Below are 20,399 nucleotides of genomic sequence, written 5' to 3' on the forward strand. Positions count from 1 at the left end.
TGCCTTTGGGTGACTCATTACACCTCAATATGACATCTACTTTTTACTTCTGTACCCAGACCAATCATGCTTTTCAGCTGCAATAATATTTTTCTTTATACTTAAAACATTTTAGTTATTACTAGATCTTAATTTTTCTTTTCTTTTTTTTTAAAGAATTTATTTATTAATCATGAGAGACACAGAGATAGGGAGAGGCAGAGACACAGGCAGAGGGAGGAGCTGGAGGCTCCATGCAGGAAGCCCGACATTCGACTCCATCTGGGGTCTCCAGGATCACGCTCTGGACTGAAGGCTGCCCAGATCTTCATTTTTCTATCACAGCCTATCTTCAGAAATTGATTGAATTTTTTACTGACAATTATTATTTCATACATCATCCATTCTTCCTGTCAACGTTCAATAGTTATGTAGGGATCACTGTGTTTAGGTCCTAGGTTAGGTACTGTATATACAGTAGTAAATCTAATGAAGTCATTGCCTTCATGGAGCTTGAGTAAATAGGGAAATACAATTCAAATCCACTTTATTTTCCTTATAAATATGTCTTGTCTGATATCCATCACCTAAATAAATTTCCATTGTTTTCCTATCAGTAATTCAAGCCCATGTATGATAGTCTCTAGGCTTGCTTCCAATGATTCCTACATACTGGCCTCAGCAGTTTTGTTTTTCCCCTAATCAAAGACTTTTTGTGACTTCCTGTTTCCTATTATACTGAAGAATCTAAACTATTTTTCTTGTCTTCTAAAACATTGCTTCATTGATTCACTCTTATTTGTGTGTTTGTATATTAATTTGTTACATTTTTGGGTACATATATAATCAGGCTCTACCCTTTAGCATTTGGGGGATTGGCAATGGATGAGACTCTATCTTATCCTCAGGGAGCTTGCAACCTAGCTGGGAAAGCGCTTGTGAACCCATAGTCCCAATAGTGGGAGATTGTCCATATTTGGAAGATGTTAAGAAAGTGATTCATCACTTACAAAGTCAAGAGGTTATGGAGAGTCTCCAGGAGGCAGACTGTTGTAAGTAGAGAGAAAATAAGTATGAGTCTCACATATAGAGAGGTTTAGAGAAAGAAGGATTGTAGAGAGCATGGGGGGAGATACTGGCCAACTGAATCTCATTTACGTTTAACCAAGTAAGTCAATAACATTAACACATATTTTGTGTTAAGAAAATCAAATAATACAGATTAAACAAAAGTTACCCTTGATGATACCTCACAGTGTATTCTCATTTTCAGTATTGATCACTATTTTCAGTTTTTTCTGCATCTTTTTATATCTTTATGTGAATAAAATTTGCAACTCATTGTTTACTTAGATTTCTCTAATTAGTATGTAAGTTTTCATCTCTATTCACTTGTAAATTTGAGTTTTCTCCAGGTATGTGTTAACGTTTATTGTTCCTCTTCTTTGAGAATTGACTTTTTGTTCTTTGACATATAGTGTGGTACTGGCTACTGGCACATGACTGGAGAAAAACGACCAATGTCGGTAAGATCAGAGAGAGACCATGTATATGTCGAAATCTGGTACATTATAAAGGTGGTAATTCACATAGGGGAAGAAAGGATTCTTAGTCGGTGGTGTAGAGAAAAATAAAAGTCACACAATATGTAAAGATAAAATTTAAATTTATCATGGACCTGTTATGAATAGCAGGACCACAGTGTTATAAAAATCTAGGAGAAAAATATGTTCATGATTGTGCTGTAAGGAAGAACTTCTTAAAAGCAAAAATTTTTTAAAAAGTGGCTTATTTGAATAAAAATGAAAGATTTCTATTGAATGAAGACTATATCGGTGAAATAAAAGGCAAATCAGAGATTGGGAGAGGGTATTTGCAAATTTAACATCAGTAAGGGAAAAGTCCCTTTAGATTACATAAGGTACTCTTGTAAATTAGTTACATAAAGAGATAAGAAAAATAGAACCCCCCCTCAAAAAAGGGCAAATTATATATCCTATATCTCTTCTACCAGCAATTACTTTTAAATAAAAGGTATGCATTTTACCCCATATTAATGAATAAGTATATTCCCTACCCATCAAGATAACTTCCACCTCTACCCCTTCCCTGTCTCCATCTGTTCAGGGCTACTTCCCATATTCATATAATCTGGGATTCTACTTGGAGAATATGTTTATTTTTGTAATCAATGACTAGCAGACATTTTAGTAACATCTTACAACTTTAGAAATTACTGCAGGTTTTCATGGGCTCCTTGCTATTGACTACAGTGTTGTATTCAGTGGTTTACTCTTAAATTCTTTGTGGTATGTGTGTATACAGACAACCCTTACACAACATGGGGATAGGAGTACCAATGCCCCACATAGTCAAAAATCTATGTATAACTTTTGCCCCCCCAAGAACTTAACTACCAATAGCCCAACAACATAAGAAGCCTTACCAATATGAGAGTTAATGAGCACATATTTTGTATGTTATATGTGTTATACACTGTATTCTTAATAAAACAAGATAAAGAAAGTATCATTAAGGAAGAGGAAATAAATTTATAGTCCTGTACTGGTAAAAAAAAAAAATCCAAAAAAAAAAAATAAGTAGGGCAGTTTAAGAGTCAACTGGGTATGTAATGCACGTGCTTATTTTAGTAAATCTTGTTACTTTTTCTACATAAACTCCATAGGTGCTATGATCCTAAGTCATAACGTGTGTATTTAGAAAGTTCTTCACCTTCCTATTTCAAAACTGAATGATCGTTCCCAAAAGTTTCAGGAATCGCTAATGACCTCGGGCATTTGAAGAAAGACTACTTTCTTCAAATATGTTGTGAGAAAGATATCAAGTTCGGTATCTGAGGGGATTCTTTCAGAACGGATGATGTCTGCAGTTCTGAAAAATGTCCATCTGTATTGCTTTGCATATTATATGACCATGAAGGTTTCTTCTTTAGAAAATCTGTTTAGGCAAATATTTAAAGTTCTTGATATGCCTTCTGCTTTAATTTTTTTTTTTTACTTTATGCCTTCCATAAGTTATTTGCAGTATGTTGTAGGGTAATTCGTTGACTGCATTTTTGACTAACAAATTTATTCTTCAATTATAACCATTTTTCTTGTTCCGCTCACCCATTCTACCATTTTAATGTCAATGACCAAATCCTAATTTCTAATATCTCAGTTTAACTTTCCATTGATACAAAATTCTCTTACATCTCTCTGAGGTTATTAATAATATCTAAAGTTTGATACTTTGTTCTTTTAACTCAGTAGAACACTTTGTTTAATTTGTTGCTTCTATATAGTTTGGCTTTTCTCAATTTTTAATTGAATCTTGGCTATGAATTTAGTGTTTAGAATTTGTAGTTATACGATTGTCTTAATCAGTTCAGGCTTTCATAGCAAAATCCCATAGACTCACATAGCTTTTCCTCTGTGGGAGGAACAGAGGGACAGTGGGATGGAGGGACAGAGTGAAAAAAGGAGGGATAGAGAAAGACATATCTCTCTTATTATAAAGCTGCTAATTCCACCCTGATGGCTTCACTGGCATGACCTAATCTAATCCTAATCACTTCCCTAGGGTCTCACCTCCAAATACCATCACATTAGGGATTAGGGGTTAGGGCATCAACATATAAATTTGGTGTGAAGAGAGGCAGAAACATTCAGTCCATGGCAATCATATATGGATGAAATTAATACAGCTAACCCTAATTTTCTTTTGCTCAGTTATTTTGTGACATTCGTTTCCCATCTTTTTTTTTAAGCCTATTTAAAGTGAATTTCTTGTAGACAGAGTATATTTGAGGCATGCTTCTATAACCATTCTAACAATAGTTGTGTTTTAATTGATAAGCTTACAGCTTTTATCATGGCTGTTCTTTTCTTAAGTGGTAGTACCAATTTAGGGCTCCAGGATCATTAATTCATTTTCTTCAGGATCATTAATCACAGGTTGTAATGTAAATTCCACAGAATTAAAAATAATCCATTAGGGGCACCTGGGTGGCTCAGTGGTTGAGCATTTGCCTTTGGCTCAGGTCGTGATCCCAGGGTCCTGGGCTTGAGTCCCACATTGGGCTCCCCTGAAAGCCTGCTTCTCTGCCTATGTCTCTGCCTCTCTCTGTGTCTCTCATAAATAAATACATAAAATCTTTAAAAAAAAAGACTGAAGTCTTAAAAATAATCCATTAGCCAATAGAAAAGCATGTAACCTGAGATAAGCATTGGTTTCATCAGGGAAATTTTGATGCTGCTGTGAACTGCAGCCTGAGGTACAATAATCTGGTACAGATATCTCTGGTAATTAAGAGATACATGTACTTTGTGCAAATTCTTAGAAATCCCAGACTTATCTTTTGATATCCTAGAGCAACCAAGCATGCATATCACCCAGGTAATAAATACCAGATTTTGTAAAGTGTAATGATTTAACAGGCATCTGGATGAGGGGAAACTCTAACCAACACATGACAAGATGCCCAACTTTAGTGGTCATCTGAGATGCACATCTTAGATTAATTATTCAGCACTTCTTCAGACTTACTAGAATAGAAAAAATTGAAAGTCTTATAGTACAAGCATGAATGAAATGTAGAAAAATGAGAACTAGTTAATTTAAAAAACAATTTGGTACCATATGGGAAAATCCACTGGGCATCACAGTCACCTGTTTAAGTGGTATAGTGACCTCCCTTAATGCTACTTAAAGATCTATTGTATTTCCTCTATAGATCTTGAGAGTCTCAGATGTTGTTAAATTTTTGCTTTAATATGAAACCATTTTAAAAAACAACTCAAGAGAAGGGATCTCTCTGCTATTTACCCACACTTTTTCACCTTCTTTGTTTTCTTCTTTCTTGATTGTTCTAAGATTTAGCATAGATTTGCTGGTGACAGATTCATAGTTTCCTTTCATCTGAGAATGTCTTCATAAATTCTTCATTCCTAAAGCTCTTTTTGTTTGATAAAGAATCTGGATTGATGATTCTTTTTCTCAGCACTTAAAAAAATGAGTCACGGTCTGTGAGTTTTGATGGGTTCTTATGAGAAATCTGCCTTTTGTTTTTTTTTTTTTTTTTTTTTAATTTTTTTTATTTATTTATGATAGGCACACAGTGAGAGAGAGAGAGAGGCAGAGACACAGGCAGAGGGAGAAGCAGGCTCCATGCACCGGGAGCCCGACATGGGATTCGATCCGGGTCTCCAGGATCGCGCCCTGGGCCAAAGGCAGGCGCCAAACTGCTGCGCCACCCAGGGATCCCAGAAATCTGCCTTTTGAATGTCCTTCCCCTATAGGTAGGGGGATATTTACTCTGACTGCTCTTACGATTTTTTTCTTTGTATCAAACTATCAGAAGTTTCACTATGATGTGTCTTTGTCAGAATTGCTTTGAATTTATCTTGTTTGCTATTTGCTCACCTTTAAATCTGTAGGTTTAGAGCTGTTATTATTCATCCTACTGCTTTTCCAGCCTTGACCTGTGTGTCCTCTTCTTCCCAGGTCTCTAATGATCCTACTGTTAGACTTTTGTACCAGGCCTGCAAGTCCCAGAGACCCCATTCATTTCTTTTAATTCTGTTTTCTCTTTTGTTCATTGGTAATTTCTATTTCTTCCTATGTTCCAGTGAGATTATTTTTTTTTCTTTTCTGTTGCCTCTATTCTGTTCCCATCCATTTTTTTTTTTAAATTTTGGCTATTGTACTTTTTATTTCTAAAATTTCTATCAGAAAAAAAAAATAAAATTTCTATTGGATTTTTTATATACTCTATTTTTTTGGGGGGAATTTATACTTCTTGCTGAGAGTTTATTTTTTTAAGATTTTATTTATTTATTCATGAGAGAAACAGAGAGAGAAAGAGAGGCAGAGACACAGGCAAAGGGAGAAGCAGGCTCCATGCAGGAAGCCTGACGTGGGACTCGATCCCGGGTCTCCAGGATCGTGCCCTGGGCTGAACCCCTGAGCCACCCGGGCTGCCCAAGAGTTTCTTTTTTTATGTTTCCAGTATATTTGTGATTGCTTGTTGAAGTATTTTTATGATGGTGTTTTTAAAATCCTTGTCAGATCATTCCAACACCCATGTCATCCCAGTACTGATGTCTGTTTATGTTTTCTCATTCAGGTTGAGATTTTCCATGTTCTTGTTATGATGAGTGATTTTTCTATTGAAATCCAAACATTTGGGGTATTATGATACTCTGGATCTCATTTAAAGCTTTTATTTTATCTGGCTTTCTCTGACATTACCCAAGTAGGTGAAGGGGTACAACTACATTGGTACTTACAGGTTTTGGTAAAAGTCCGGTTTCCCTAATCAGCTTCTGTTATACACAGGGATAGAGACTCCTCATTACTTCTGGAGTTCACACTCCCCACTAAAGCCTCTTCTGGTATTAAACCACTGAGAGGTGGAGGGGTTTGTTGTTACTACCACCATGTTTTCTCGATTGACACTCTGGTGTGGTGTTACGCTGTTTGAAACTTCCTCACATCTCTTGTGTATTCTTTGTTTTCGCACTTTCTTTTCCATCTTACTGTTTCAGTTTGGTTAGTTTCTAATAACCTACAAATTCATGATTCATTTTGTGAATGTGTTGAGTCTACTGGTGACCCCGGCCTGGTAGTTCCAACAACTCCATCTTCACTCAGTCTCATGCTGATAATTGCTTATCTCTCCACCCTGTTTTCTTGTCATTTTATACACTTTCGGATTGTTTGGTGAAAGCTGAACAAATTATATATCACAATAAATACATAAATTATTTTTTACATCTGTAGATGAACAAGCCTTTTCTCTTGTTAGGCATTGAGAGTATGAGCTAGTGTTCAGCTAATCACATTTTGATGGTTTGGGTGCGGGTTAACATGTCAGAGGTTCATCGCAAAACCAGATCATCCTTTGACTTTGGTTTATCCCTTTGCACTGCTCACAAGAGGACCTTGCCTTATGGCTCTCCCGGCTGTGCTTGATGGTTATGTTGTTAATGTTGTGTTGAGGAGATGGGAGAATAAACTACTCCTGACATTCTGATTCAGTCTCAGTCTTATGCAAACATTGTGAACTTGGTATTGGAGAAATATCTGCTCAGGTGTCCTTGCCTGTTCTCAAGATACAGCGCTGGGTTTACCATATATTCCTGCCTCTCCCATAGCAGTAGAGTTTTGTGTTTCTTCTCTTTCTTCTCCCTGATTCCCTATCAACAACCATTAGCACTAGAAGGTCAATTTCTGTATTTGTTTTTAATGATATAGTTAAGTACACAATGCCCAAATGAGATTTGTTAACCCAATAAATAATGCATTGTGATTACTATAACATAGACAGTGATAAAATATGTGTCACAAAATTCACTTTTTTAGTGTTATTGTTCAGGGTCTTATTTTTTTTTCCAACTTAGAGATTGACAAAAACTATTCTTAGTAAACTATAATTTTTTGTTGCATTTGTGTCTGTAAGACTTTTTTGATGAATGACATTTCCTTTTAATCTTTAATCTAAGCAGTACATAATCATGAAAAATATTAGAGCCCCTATTATCAGTGTTTATAAAATTATTTAATTGGCCAAGAGTTTTGTAACTTACATATGCATATTTATTCTGGTAAGAGCAAATTATATAGCCTTGAAATATAATTTCATTACTTTTCAGCAAATCTTACATCATGTAAATCCATCAGCCATGGCTATTTTCCTTATTGAATTTGAGAATGAGAAATTTAGGTCCCTTTTAAGCTGTCAGAATGAGAGAGTTTCATAAAATATATTAGCAAATGAGAAATATTTAGCATATTAATTGCTATGGTAATCATAGACTGACTGTATTTCAATAGTAAACAGAGATACAATATTAGTAGTAAATCTTTAAAGAGCACTTATTTCTTTATCTTTCAAGCTCTTTGGGTAACCCTTATTGCCTACAGGAAGAATATAGCTAGGACTTTATTTTTAGATGAAATAAATCAAAATATAAAGAACAAGAACTTCTACTATAAATTAAAGTAGCATAAATATTCATGACTTTTTTATCATACATAATTCTTCTTTTAAAAATGTTTGTCCACATCTTGTTAGAAAAACGACTGACACTCCTATTTCATGCCAAACTTGGAGCAATGATCTGCTTAGAGAATTACTATTCTTGTATGATTCTTTAAAAATATGTATGGATTTCAACATTACAATTGTATTATTTACTTTTATTTCTTCAGCCTGGTTTCTTTTTTTTTTAAATTTTTTATAAATTAATTTTTATTGGTGTTCAATTTACCAACATACAGAATAACACCCAGTGCTCATCCCGTCAAGTGTCCCCCTCCGTGCCCGTCACCCATTCACCCCCACCCCCCGCCCTCCTCCCCTTCCACCACCCCTAGTTCATTTCCCAGAGTTAGAAGTCTTTATGTTCTGTGTCCCTTTCTGATATCTCCCACACATTTCTTCTCCCTTCCCTTATATTCCCCTTCACTATTATTCATATTCCCCAAATGAGTGAGAACATACACTGTTTGTCCTTCTCCGATTGACTTACTTCACTCAGCATAATACCCTCCAGTTCCATCCACGTTGAAGCAAATGGTGGGTATTTGTTGTTTCTAATGGCTGAGTAATATTCCATTGTATACATAAACCACATCTTCTTTATCCATTCATCTTTCGATGGGCACCGAGGCTCCTTCCACAGTTTGGCTATTGTGGACATGGCTGCTAGAAACATCGGGGTGCAGTTGTCCCGGCGTTTCATTGCATCTGAATCTTCGGGGTAAATCCCTAACAGTGCAATTGCTGGGTCGTAGGGCAGGTCTATTTTTAATTCTTTGAGGAACCTCCACACAGTTTTCCAGAGTGGCTGCACCAGTTCACATTCCCACCAACAGTGTAAGAGGGTTCCCTTTTCTCCGCATCCTCTCCAACATTTGTGGTTTCCTGCCTTGTTAATTTTCCCCATTCTCACTGGTGTGAGGTGGTATCTCATTGTGGTTTTGATTTGTATTTCCCTGATGGCAAGTGATGCAGAGCATTTTCTCATGTGCATGTTGGCCATGTCTATGTCTTCCTCTGTGAGATTTCTCTTCATGTCTTTTGCCCATTTCATGACTGGATTGTTTGTTTCTTTGGTGTTGAGTTTAATAAGTTCTTTATAGATTTTGGAAACTAGCCCTTTATCTGATATGTTATTTGCAAATATCTTCTCCCATTCTGTAGGTTGTCTTTGAGTTTTGTTGACTGTATCCTTTGCTGTGCAAAAGCTTCTTATCTTGATGAAGTCCCAATAGTTCATTTTTGCTTTTGTTTCTTTTGTTTTCGTGGATGTATCTTGCAAGAAGTTACTGTGGCCAAGTTCAAAAAGGGTGTTGCCTGTGTTCTCCTCTAGGATTTTGATGGAGTCTTGTCTCACATTTAAATCTTTCATCCATTTTGAGTTTATCTTTGTGTATGGTGCAAGAGAGTGGTCTAGTTTCATTCTTCTGCATGTGGATGACCAATTTTCCCAGCACCATTTATTGAAGAGACTGTCTTTCTTCCAGTGGATCATCTTTCCTCCTTTGTCGAATATTAGTTGACCATAAAGTTCAGGGTCCATTTCTGGATTCTCTATTCTGTTCCATTGGTCTATGTGTCTGTTTTTGTGCCAGTACCACACTGTCTTGATGACCACAGCTTTGTAGTACAACCTGAAATCTGGCATTGTGATGCCCCCAGCTATGGTTTTCTTTTTTAAAATTCCCCTGGCTATTCGGGGTCTTTTCTGATTCCACACAAATCTTAAAATAATTTGTTCTAAGTCTCTGAAAAAAGTCCATGGTATTTTGATAGGGATTGCATTGAACGTGTAAATTGCCCTGGGTAGCATTGACATTTTCACAATATTAATTCTGCCAATCCATGAGCATGGAATATTTTTCCATCTCTTTGTGTCTTCCTCAATTTCTTTCAGAAGTGTTCTATAGTTTTTAGGTATAGATCCTTTACCTCTTTGGTTAGGTTTATTCCTAGGTATCTTATGCTTTTGGGTGCAATTGTAAATGGGATTGACTCCTTAATTTCTCTTTCTTCAGTCTCATTGTTAGTGTATAGGAATGCCATTGATTTCTGGGCATTGATTTTGTATCCTGCCACGCTACCAAATTGCTGTATGAGTTCTAGCAATCTTGGGGTGGAGGCTTTTGGGTTTTCTATGTAGAGTATCATGTCATCGGCGAAGAGGGAGAGTTTGACTTCTTCTTTGCCAATTTGAATGCCTTTAATGTCTTTTTGTTGTCTGATTGCTGAGGCTAGGACTTCCAATACTATGTTGAATAGCAGTGGTGAGAGTGGACATCCCTGTCTGGTTCCTGATCTTAGGGAAAGGCTCCCAGTGCTTCCCCATTGAGAATGATATTTGCTGTGGGCTTTTCGTAGATGGCTTTTAAGATATTGAGGAAAGTTCCCTCTATCCCTACACTCTGAAGAGTTTTGATCAGGAATGGATGCTGTATTTTGTCAAATGCTTTCTCTGCATCTAATGAGAGGATCATATGGTTCTTGGTTTTTCTCTTGCTGATATGATGAATCACATTGATTGTTTTACGAGTGTTGAACCAGCCTTGTGTCCCAGGGATAAATCCTACTTGGTCATGGTGAATAATTTTCTTAATGTGTTGTTGGATCCTATTGACTAGTATCTTGTTGAGAATTTTTGCATCCATGTTCATCAGGGATATTGGTCTGTAATTCTCCTTTTTGGTGGGGTCTTTGTCTGGTTTTGGAATTAAGGTGATGCTGGCCTCATAGAATGAATTTGGAAGTACTCCATCTCTTTCTATCTTTCCAAACAGCTTTAGTAGAATAGGTATGATTTCTTCTTTAAACGTTTGATAGAATTCCCCTGGGAAGCCATCTGGCCCTGGACTCTTGTGTCTTGGGAGGTTTTTGATGACTTCTTCAATTTCCTCCCTGGTTATTGGCCTGTTCAGGTTTTCTATTTCTTCCTGCTCCAGTTTTGGTAGTTTGTGGCTTTCCAGGAATGCGTCCATTTCTTCTAGATTGCCTAATTTATTGGCGTAGAGCTGTTCATAATGTTTTTAAAATCGTTTGTATTTCCTTGGTGTTGGTAGTGATCTCTCCTTTCTCATTCATGATTTTATTAATTTGAGTCTTCTCTCTCTTCTTTTTAATAAGGTTGGCTAATGGTTTATCTATCTTATTAATTCTTTCAAAGAACCAACTCCTGGTTCTATTGATCTGTTCCACAGTTCTTCTGGTCTCAATTTCGTTGAGTTCTGCTCGAATTTTAATTAACTCTCTTCTTCTGCTGGGCGTCGGGTCGATTTGCTGCTTCTTCTCTAGCTCCTTTATGTGTAAGGTTAGCTTTTGTATTTGAGTTCTTTCCAGTTTTTGAATGGATGCTTGTATTGCGATGTATTTCCCCCTCAGGACTGCTTTTGCTGCATCCCAAAGATTTTGAACAGTTGTATCTTCATTCTCATTAGTTTCCATGAATCTTTTTAATTCTTCCTTAATTTCCTGGTTGACCCTTTTATCTTTTAGCAGGATGGTCCTTAACCTCCACGTGTTTGAGGTCCTTCCAAACTTCTTCTTGTGATTGAGTTCTAATTTCAAGGCGTTATGGTCTGAGAATATGCAGGGGACGATCCCAATCTTTTGGTATCGGTTCAGACCCGATTTGTGACCCAGTATGTGGTCTATTCTGGAAAAAGTTCCATGTGCACTTGAGAAGAATGTGTATTCAGTTGAGTTTGGATGTAAAGTTCTGTAGATATCTGTGAAATCTATCTGGTCCAGTGTATCATTTAAAGCTCTCGTTTCTTTGGAGATGTTGTGTTTAGAAGACCTATCAAGGGTAGAGAGAGCTAGATTGAAGTCACCAAGTATAAGTGTATTATTATCTAAGTATTTCTTTACTTTGGTTAATAATTCATTTAAGTATTTGGCAGCTCCCACATTCGGGGCATATATATTGAGGATTGTTAAGTCCTCTTGTTGGATAGATCCTTTAAGTATGATATAGTGTCCCTCTTCGTCTCTCACTACTGTCTTCGGAGTGAATTTTAGTTTATCTGATATAAGGATGGCTACCCCTGCTTTCTTTTGAGAACCATTTGAATGGTAAATGGTTCTCCAACCTTTTATTTTCAGGTTGTAGGTGTCCTTCTGTCTAAAATGAGTCTCTTGTAGACAGCAAATAGATGGGTCCTGCTTTTTTATCCAGTCTGAAACCCTGTGCCTTTTGATGGGGTCATTAAGCCCGTTCACGTTCAGAGTTACTATTGACAGATATGAGTTTAGTGTCATCATGATATCTATTTAGTCCTTGTTTTTGTGGATTGTTCCACTGAACTTCTTCTTAAAGGGGAATTTTAAGAGTCCCCCTTAAAATTTCTTGCAGAGCTGGTTTGGAGGTCACATATTCTTTCAGTTCCTGCCTGTCTTGGAAGCTCTTTATCTCTCCTTCCATTTTGAATGAGAGCCTTGCTGGATAAAGTATTCTTGGTTGCATGTTCTTCTCATTTAGGACCCTGAATATATCCTGCCAGCCCTTTCTGGCCTGCCACGTCTCTGTGGAGAGGTCTGCTGTTACCCTAATACTCCTCCCCATGAAAGTCAGGGACTTCTTGTCTCTTGCTGCTTTAAGGATCTTCTCTTTATCTTTGGAATTTGCAAGCTTCCTTTGGAATTTGCAAGCTTCTCAGCCTGGTTTCTAATGTCATCTTTCCCAAATACTTTCAATTTGCCCTTGGGAGCATTTAACCTGTTTTTAACCTCCGTGTTCTTATCTGTAAAATGGGGATACCAGGATGTTTAGAAAATTAGATGGTTTCACATTTGTTAATAACATGGATCAGCCTCTAGCACATAAGTAATTAATAATATATTGATACTATTTTCTGAGTGCAATATGCTTTATCATTTTTAAGAAGATTTTATTTATTTATTAGAGAGTGAGAGAATGAGAGAAAGCACGAGCAGGGGAAAGGGAGAAGCAGATTTCTCTCCAAGCAGGGAGCCGGACACAGGGCTTGGTCCCAGGACTCTGGGATCATGACCTGAGCTGAAGGCAGATGCTTAACTGACTGAGCCACCTAGGTGCCCCGGCATACTTTTTAAAGTAAAATTGTCTAACCCGAAGCACTTCGATAAGCTAAATACAACACATGTGGAATCTGTAATAATTTTGGTAGTAGTAACTAGGGTAATGCTTGCATCCTAGATTATGATGCTATATTGAAAAATGCTTTGCTATTAACATATGTCTCATAATTTGATTCAAGGGATAAATAAAGGTGATTTATCGTGTAATAATATATATGTTGGATATGCACATAAAAGCGAGAAATATTTGGTTTTTGTCAAGGTGGTGATATTCAAGAAGAACAATGTGAAATAAGTATCTGGAAACAAAAAAATTTTGAAAAAGAACTCTGTCCTTAGGAATAGTAATAAATCATATTTAAAAAATCTCTTATCAAAGTTTGTTTATAATGAGCTTTTAATCAAATTCATTTTGATTAGCTCTATTTTTTCCATATTTCTCTTTGTTACTTGTATGACCTAAGAGTGTGTTTGCAAAAGTATTTTCAAATTATATATGATTAGAATTACTTCTCTGTTTTACTATAGCTTTCTGGACCTGGTTATCATTGTTAATTTGCAGATCTATATTCAGTTCTACTTCTGTCCAATTTCTCTGTTTCACAAATTCATTCACACCCCCCAGAAATTATCTAGTGAAGTAACAATCAGATACATGTACATAAATACTTCTACAGAAAAAAGTCAATATTTGAAATTTGCTCCAATTATTAAGAGATATGATCACCTGCTATAAAGTTTTCTCACTCCCCCTTTTCCATCCCTTTCAATGTATCTCTATATTATCTCTTGTAAAAATACCTGATAAAATTAATACCCAACACCTGAGGCCAAGGCAAGACAACAGCATGGAAAGCACGTCTTTGGTCACAAGAAGAATATCACTAGAAATATTAGAATAATAGAAAGGTAGATGCTTTTAAAAAACCCAAGTGCTAGATTTTGGAATTGTATCCTGAATTCTTTCCTTCAAAGACAACATTGGAATTCTGGGTCTGGACTACTCTTTAGACTTGCTTCATATTTCCATGTAAGTCTCTTCCTCTGCAGAAGAGGAGAGTTACCCAATGAGCATTGGCAGCAGGTAGCAGGCACACACAGTCCCTGCTTGCCTGTCCCTTCTGATTTGCCTGCAGGACATCTGTCTCCTGTGATCTCAGTCATGCTGCTAAAGGGGTACACCTACACACTTCAGAGTGCAAGGGACACCCATGCTTCTGTGTTTTCACACTTTGTAGGAATTCTGTTACTGTCCTGAAACTGAACCAGTCTCTCAGAGCCTCACTAATGTTCTGATTTCTGTCTATTCTTATTTGTTGAACTCAAATGGCTCTGAATTATTGGAAAAAGGTTTGCTATCTATGAGGCTCCTTAAAATCCCAACAGGAAGGGGACATAATAGATGTTCAGTATTTATTTTTAATGTTCTTGTTTTGTTTCCATTTGCTTGTTTTTTAAGTAGGCTCCACACCCAGCTGGAGCTCAATACTGGGCCCAAACTCATGACCAAGAGATTAAGACCTGGGCTGAAAGCAAGAGTCTGATGCTTAACTGACTGTTCCACCCAGGCACTTCAGTACATATTTTCAAATTAACCCATTTCAGTATATTGACCTTTGGTTTCAGAAATATGCATGAAAAGATATTAGATATTAATATCATAGTACACATTACTGTAAGTGTAACTGAATGTTAATAATGATGAAAATTGCAGAGATTTCTTAATGATCATATTCAAATTTAATTAAAAAGCAATGAGTTGGTGCAGTTTGGTCTTTTTAAATCAATATCTTTCTACTTTGTGTAGTTTCCTTAGCTCTTTAAGCAAAGATATTTTCTTTGTTTAAACTTAATGAGTGACTTCTAAAGATTCACAATAGTAAAGGAAAATGAACATAGATTTGCATTTCATATAAAATACTCATGAATTTTTTAGTCACGGGAGGCTTCCATTTAGAAAATATTACATATACAGGCAGTAGATTTCTAATGCTCTTTTAGTGAGATGTGGATAGTAGTCTAATGGTAAAACACTCAAATCATTGAGTCTACTTACTGACTTGCATATTGTCGCAGTGTACAAGGAGTTCCTAATCAATAAATAGCCTGGCCACATAAATATGAAATGTCTTACTAGTTTAAGTATTACATTTTGTTTAGTTTTTTGATGGACTGCTCTCTCCTAGTGTTTTCTATATAACAGCCATATAATTAAAAACAAACCTATCCTTTATTGAGACTATGTCTAATCCTGGATATGAAGCAAACTAGATCAAGATATGATTCAGGAAAACATATACATGGTTACTCAACCACAGGACAGTAAATCACTTTTGTTTTCTTTGCAATAATTATGATATTGTAGGATATTGCTGACTGGGGGGTAAACATGCCACTCCCAAAGCTGACGTATCCCAAAGCTGGGTTTTCAAAGTGTCTCTGATTTAGACCTAAGAGGAAAATCACATCAAACTTAGCAACCAAAGGCATTGTATCTGATGTCGTCTAGGATGCTTAAAACTGAATATATTTTTTAACATACAGCATCATTTATAAGCGCATTTACTATTATTTAAAAAGATTAAGTTGCTAGCTCTCACAAATATACAATATTTATGATTCAGCCCTTTTTGCATATATAGCATATTTTCATGAAGAGCATTTTCTTTCAGGAAAAAAAAAACCTTCAAAATTATGGCAAAAATGCTATTGTTTTAGAACTAGATTTTTAAATGCTAATTCTTTTTTCTAACACAAAATAGTCACAAGTCTGCTTTTCACTGTTTTGCAAGATCCGCAAAGATTGGATCCCTTGCATCTTTAACTGCTGCAGCACCAAATCTCGGCAAGGGTCAAGCTTCTCTATATATAAATATTAAAAAATATTCAATATGAGAGACTCAACTATGAATCCTTGGTGATTTTATGAACTTTTGTTAGCAGTTATGTTGGTAATTTAATGTAAATTTAGCTATTTTATGAGTAAGGTTTAAAATAAAATTCAAATACTGAAGACTTTTTTCTTTCTTTCTTTTTTTTTTTTTTTAACAAAAGTTATGTTATAGTCCAGCTGTTTGAGAACATTTTTTTCCTATGGCATTTTTTCCCATTTATTTTATTGGCATAGAAAAGATCATGTTGCTGGGGTAGAGTTAATTTATATATGGTAGAACTATTACACATGCAACAGCTAACTTTCTTGAATGCTTTTTAACTGAGGTATACCATAATGTCCTCTTACAACTCTAAAACTATGCATTCAAATGCATCCTAAAAATTTAAAAGTAGACTCAGTATAAAGAGAAATGGAATTATGATGCAGGAGTGTAGGAAAAAAGATTATATGATTTGTAAGAGAACCCACCCATACATATGTGGCTCTTCTCCCTGTGATTAAAAGTAAAATTTACCAAAAATCATTTAAAACATTTAGATAGGATTTTTTTATAGATGAAAAGCATAATAGTCTATCAAAATTATCTCCTTCAATCTTATACTATGTTGATAACCATTGTGCCAACTCTATCCACATTTACATAATATATGAAATTAATTGTTCAGGATTGATTATTCTTGGAATTTTGTATGCCTTATTCTTCTCCTTATGGATAAAATTTCTCATCCTTATTTTCTCACGAGCATTTCATAGGACAAAAGACAGTAGAAGTTCAAGCATTAAAAATTTAACTCATTATTTTTAACTTAAGAAAGCAATAAGATTATAGAGCAATCCACTGTATATGTAAACTCTCCCCAAATATTTGAGGAAGGAGGCTGATACCTATCTGTGCAGTCTATAATAATGTTTGAGAATTCTGTGTGAATTATTTTTTCTGACATTACCTCTAACAGTTAACAAATGATAAGTTAAGGCTGTGAACTCCAGGTCTATTTCCAAGTTGAAGTGTGTGGTTTGGGAATATTTTCTGAGGTCGATCTGCCTTCTGTGTACCATGATTGCTGCCTAATGATGTGATTTCATAAGTAGTTGCCTAGAGATTTTGCACTCTCTTGTCTGAGGCCATTCTGTAAGTGATTTCTTTCATTTATTAATTCTCTTGACAAACGCCTTACCTTTTATGTGCAGAGGGAAAGCACATTCCATCTCCTAGAGTGGCTCATTAAAAAAAAAAATTTCCCTACATGAAATTTGTATAGATTAGCCCCATGGGACTTTAGGCTCGCCACACTCCATCACAATCATTAGCTTTCCCTCTTTCCTCTAGAATATTTAGCTGTTATTTACATATTCAGTGCTAATTGAAGTTTTATGTTCATAGGATTCAATAGAAATTCAGAGAAGTTTGCTATGAAGAGACAGAATGGAAAAATCTCCTTTTCTCAGTTAAATAACTTTTTCTCTTTGTTGCTACAATTATACAAAGCTTAAAAAATAGAAAATATTCTCTAAGGTTTGGTTTTGGTTTCAAGTATTTGATATTTCAATTTCTGTTTATTTGTAGGTAATCTGTACAAAAACAACCATTTGACTAACAAAACCTAAAATTCCACTAAAGATCTAACACATCCTCACAAATCTTAAAACTGTCAATATTAAAAAATAGTTAAGCATGCCCAGAATAGTAATTAACTATGTAAAAACAAATCTTAGTGGTCTTATTTTTACAAAAGAATGATGGGAATTCACGTAGAAATTTTGGAAAATACAGAAAATATCACAAACATTGGAGATATTTTATAAAAGCATTAAATTATCCTTTGAAAATGATTCTAAATGGAAACCTTATGTGTAGAGAGTAATGAATTTAACTGAAGACCAATAAGTAGTACCTAGGTTCTCTTTAGCACACACTCAATTATTACTTTTGCAGTATTGGGCCAAAAGTTGGACCCATTTTAACTAATAAATTTGGACTACAAACCTTGTCTCTAAAAATAGTATCAATTTATTTTCATTACCAATGCACAACTAACTTATAAATCCTATGACTATTTAGACATACTTCTGAGCGTTCTTTGACCTCTCCTATTTGTCTATTTCTGTCAGAAGACTGCCTGGTTTTAAATATTGTAATTCTGTATTTTACTCATTGAGTGAAGTTATCAGTATATTTCTTGTTCAAGTTTGCTTGGTGCTTTTCTTACACTCATACGGCAGATAACTCTCTGGATTATTGTTCTGTGTTCCTAAAGAAAGGCCATTATGATCCTGTCAATATGGATGGCATTAAATTTGTGAATTAGAGATTGGCTCTTACATCATTCCTAACTCTTTAAGGTCATCTGGTCTTTCTTTCCCTTCAGAAAAGTTTCTTTATTTTCTTCATATCCTTCTTGTGAATGTCCCATTCAGTTTATTCTTAGCTATTTTATACTTTCTGGATAATATTAATTGGCTCTCCTTTTTATTACAGTTCCTCTTAGGTCAATTCTGAACTGTAAGAAAGGTTATGGTTTGTATGTATTTTGCAGAATATAACCAGATTGACCCCAATGTGTTTCATATTATTCAATTTATAATCTTGGGGTTTGCTTGTGTATACTCCTGCTAGGAATGATGATCTTATTCCCATTTTGAATATTGTAACTTTTAAAAATATTATATAGCATTGGCTTGGCCATAATTTTAAAGAGCAGCACTAAAAAAAGGGTTGGAAAGATGCATCCTGGGCTTTCTCCTGATTTTTATAGGCATGGCATGATGTTTTAACATTAAATATGATGATGATGGTTATGAATTATGGAGACAATATGAGTATGAATATCATCTTGCTCATCCTAATTTATGAATTTTAATTTTTTGAGTATATTTTAAAATGTATTTCAAATGTCCTTTGGGCTTATATTGACAAGATTTGGGGTTTTTTTCCCCTTCCATTCAGTATTCTATAAAAAGAGTTTTATAAATAACCTTCTAATAGTAATAATATTTCTGCCAGCCTAGAATAAACTCTTCCTTCATGTTTTATTATTCACTTTAATTTATTGCCAAATTCAATTTGCTACTATTTTATATAGATAGAATTTATCAATTTATACTTACATTTGCTTTCATATTCAGTTTAAATAGCTTATATTTTTATTTGAAATATTCATTGAATAGCTTAGAAAATGTATTCATCTTCACAGTAGCAGCCAAACTTATCTGAATGTGGGAATATATTGGACACTATACTAACACCTTAATGCACTTGATGACTTTTTGAAAAGGAGTTATGATTTCATTTTATATAAATTAGTGAATTAATACAGATTTCTTTATACTCTATTATGATTAGAGACAGACCTTTGGAACTCACAATCGATTTAGGTGAAAATATAAATGCAGTTACACTCTTTGAAATAATATAAATTCAACAAGGGAATAAAGGGGGTCTTGTCATTTGTGTATGTAGAGGAAGCATAGTGTCCTGCAGTCTGCCCATCTTTCTTTTGTCTAGATCAGCTCAAATGGAAACAGTGAAAACCATCAACCTGCAGGCACAGATATATGCAAATGTGAGCTGTTGAGTCCATTCTCTACCTGTAGAAATGTCTTAATCATTCACTTCCAAAAGTATATGGTGTGGAGTTAACAATCCAGGTCTTGGAGTCGGACTATAAGGGACACAATAATTTGACACCAACACGGAATCAAATGCTTATTAAGTGGTTGATGGTAATATTACTTTTGTTATTACACTCATTTTCCTTGCATGAGCCATGGGCACCAGATAGCCTTTTGAACTCCCAGAGAGGTAGTAAGCTTTTCTGGTGGTTAAACAAATTCTCTTTGTAATTTATTTTAATATGGCATTAGGCCAATAGTTAATAATATCTTGTCACCATATTGTCTGGAAAAATAATTATGCAGTTCCCAACAAAGAATAAGATATGCTAAACATTGAAATAGAAGTAAAAGCTAAATTTTAAGCTATTTTGTAAAAAGTAAGATGACTTAGAGCTAATCCTAGATTAAGTTAATGAAGTTCAGAAACAGATAAAAGAATGGAGCATAAAAATGGGCTATGTCTTTATAGCGTTAAAAAATATTGGTTATGCTTAAATTGGTAGCTACAGCCATGTTTTAAAGTGTTTATAACTTCAAACTAAGGATGAAGCCTTTGTGTATAAAAGGGAACAATCATAAACATAAACACTTACTAAAAATCTCAAAAATTTTCCGTTCAGAAATCATATAGGCCATGAAATGGTGAATTTGACAGCAGATAAATATCTGTATAATTCTCCTAAATAACACCATGGAAAAAGAAACTAGTTCTTCGTCAAATGATTACTCCAAAAGATAGAGAAGTTAGCATTTTTCATAATGGCCAGTCTAGAAATGATACACATTTTCATAAACAACAATAATGTTAAATCA

At 35.1% G+C, this 20,399-nt stretch overlaps 1 protein-coding gene across 1 annotated transcript in view; it reads left to right on the plus strand.

Moving 5' to 3' along the window:
- LOC129495465 (coiled-coil domain-containing protein 102B-like) overlaps positions 1-20,399 on the plus strand; it is a 187,733-nt gene that overhangs the window by 135,006 nt on the left and 32,328 nt on the right.

The sequence above is a fragment of the Nyctereutes procyonoides genome, unplaced genomic scaffold (genome assembly GCF_905146905.1).
Source record: "Nyctereutes procyonoides isolate TBG_1078 unplaced genomic scaffold, NYPRO_anot_genome, whole genome shotgun sequence".
Taxonomy (NCBI): domain Eukaryota; kingdom Metazoa; phylum Chordata; class Mammalia; order Carnivora; family Canidae; genus Nyctereutes; species Nyctereutes procyonoides.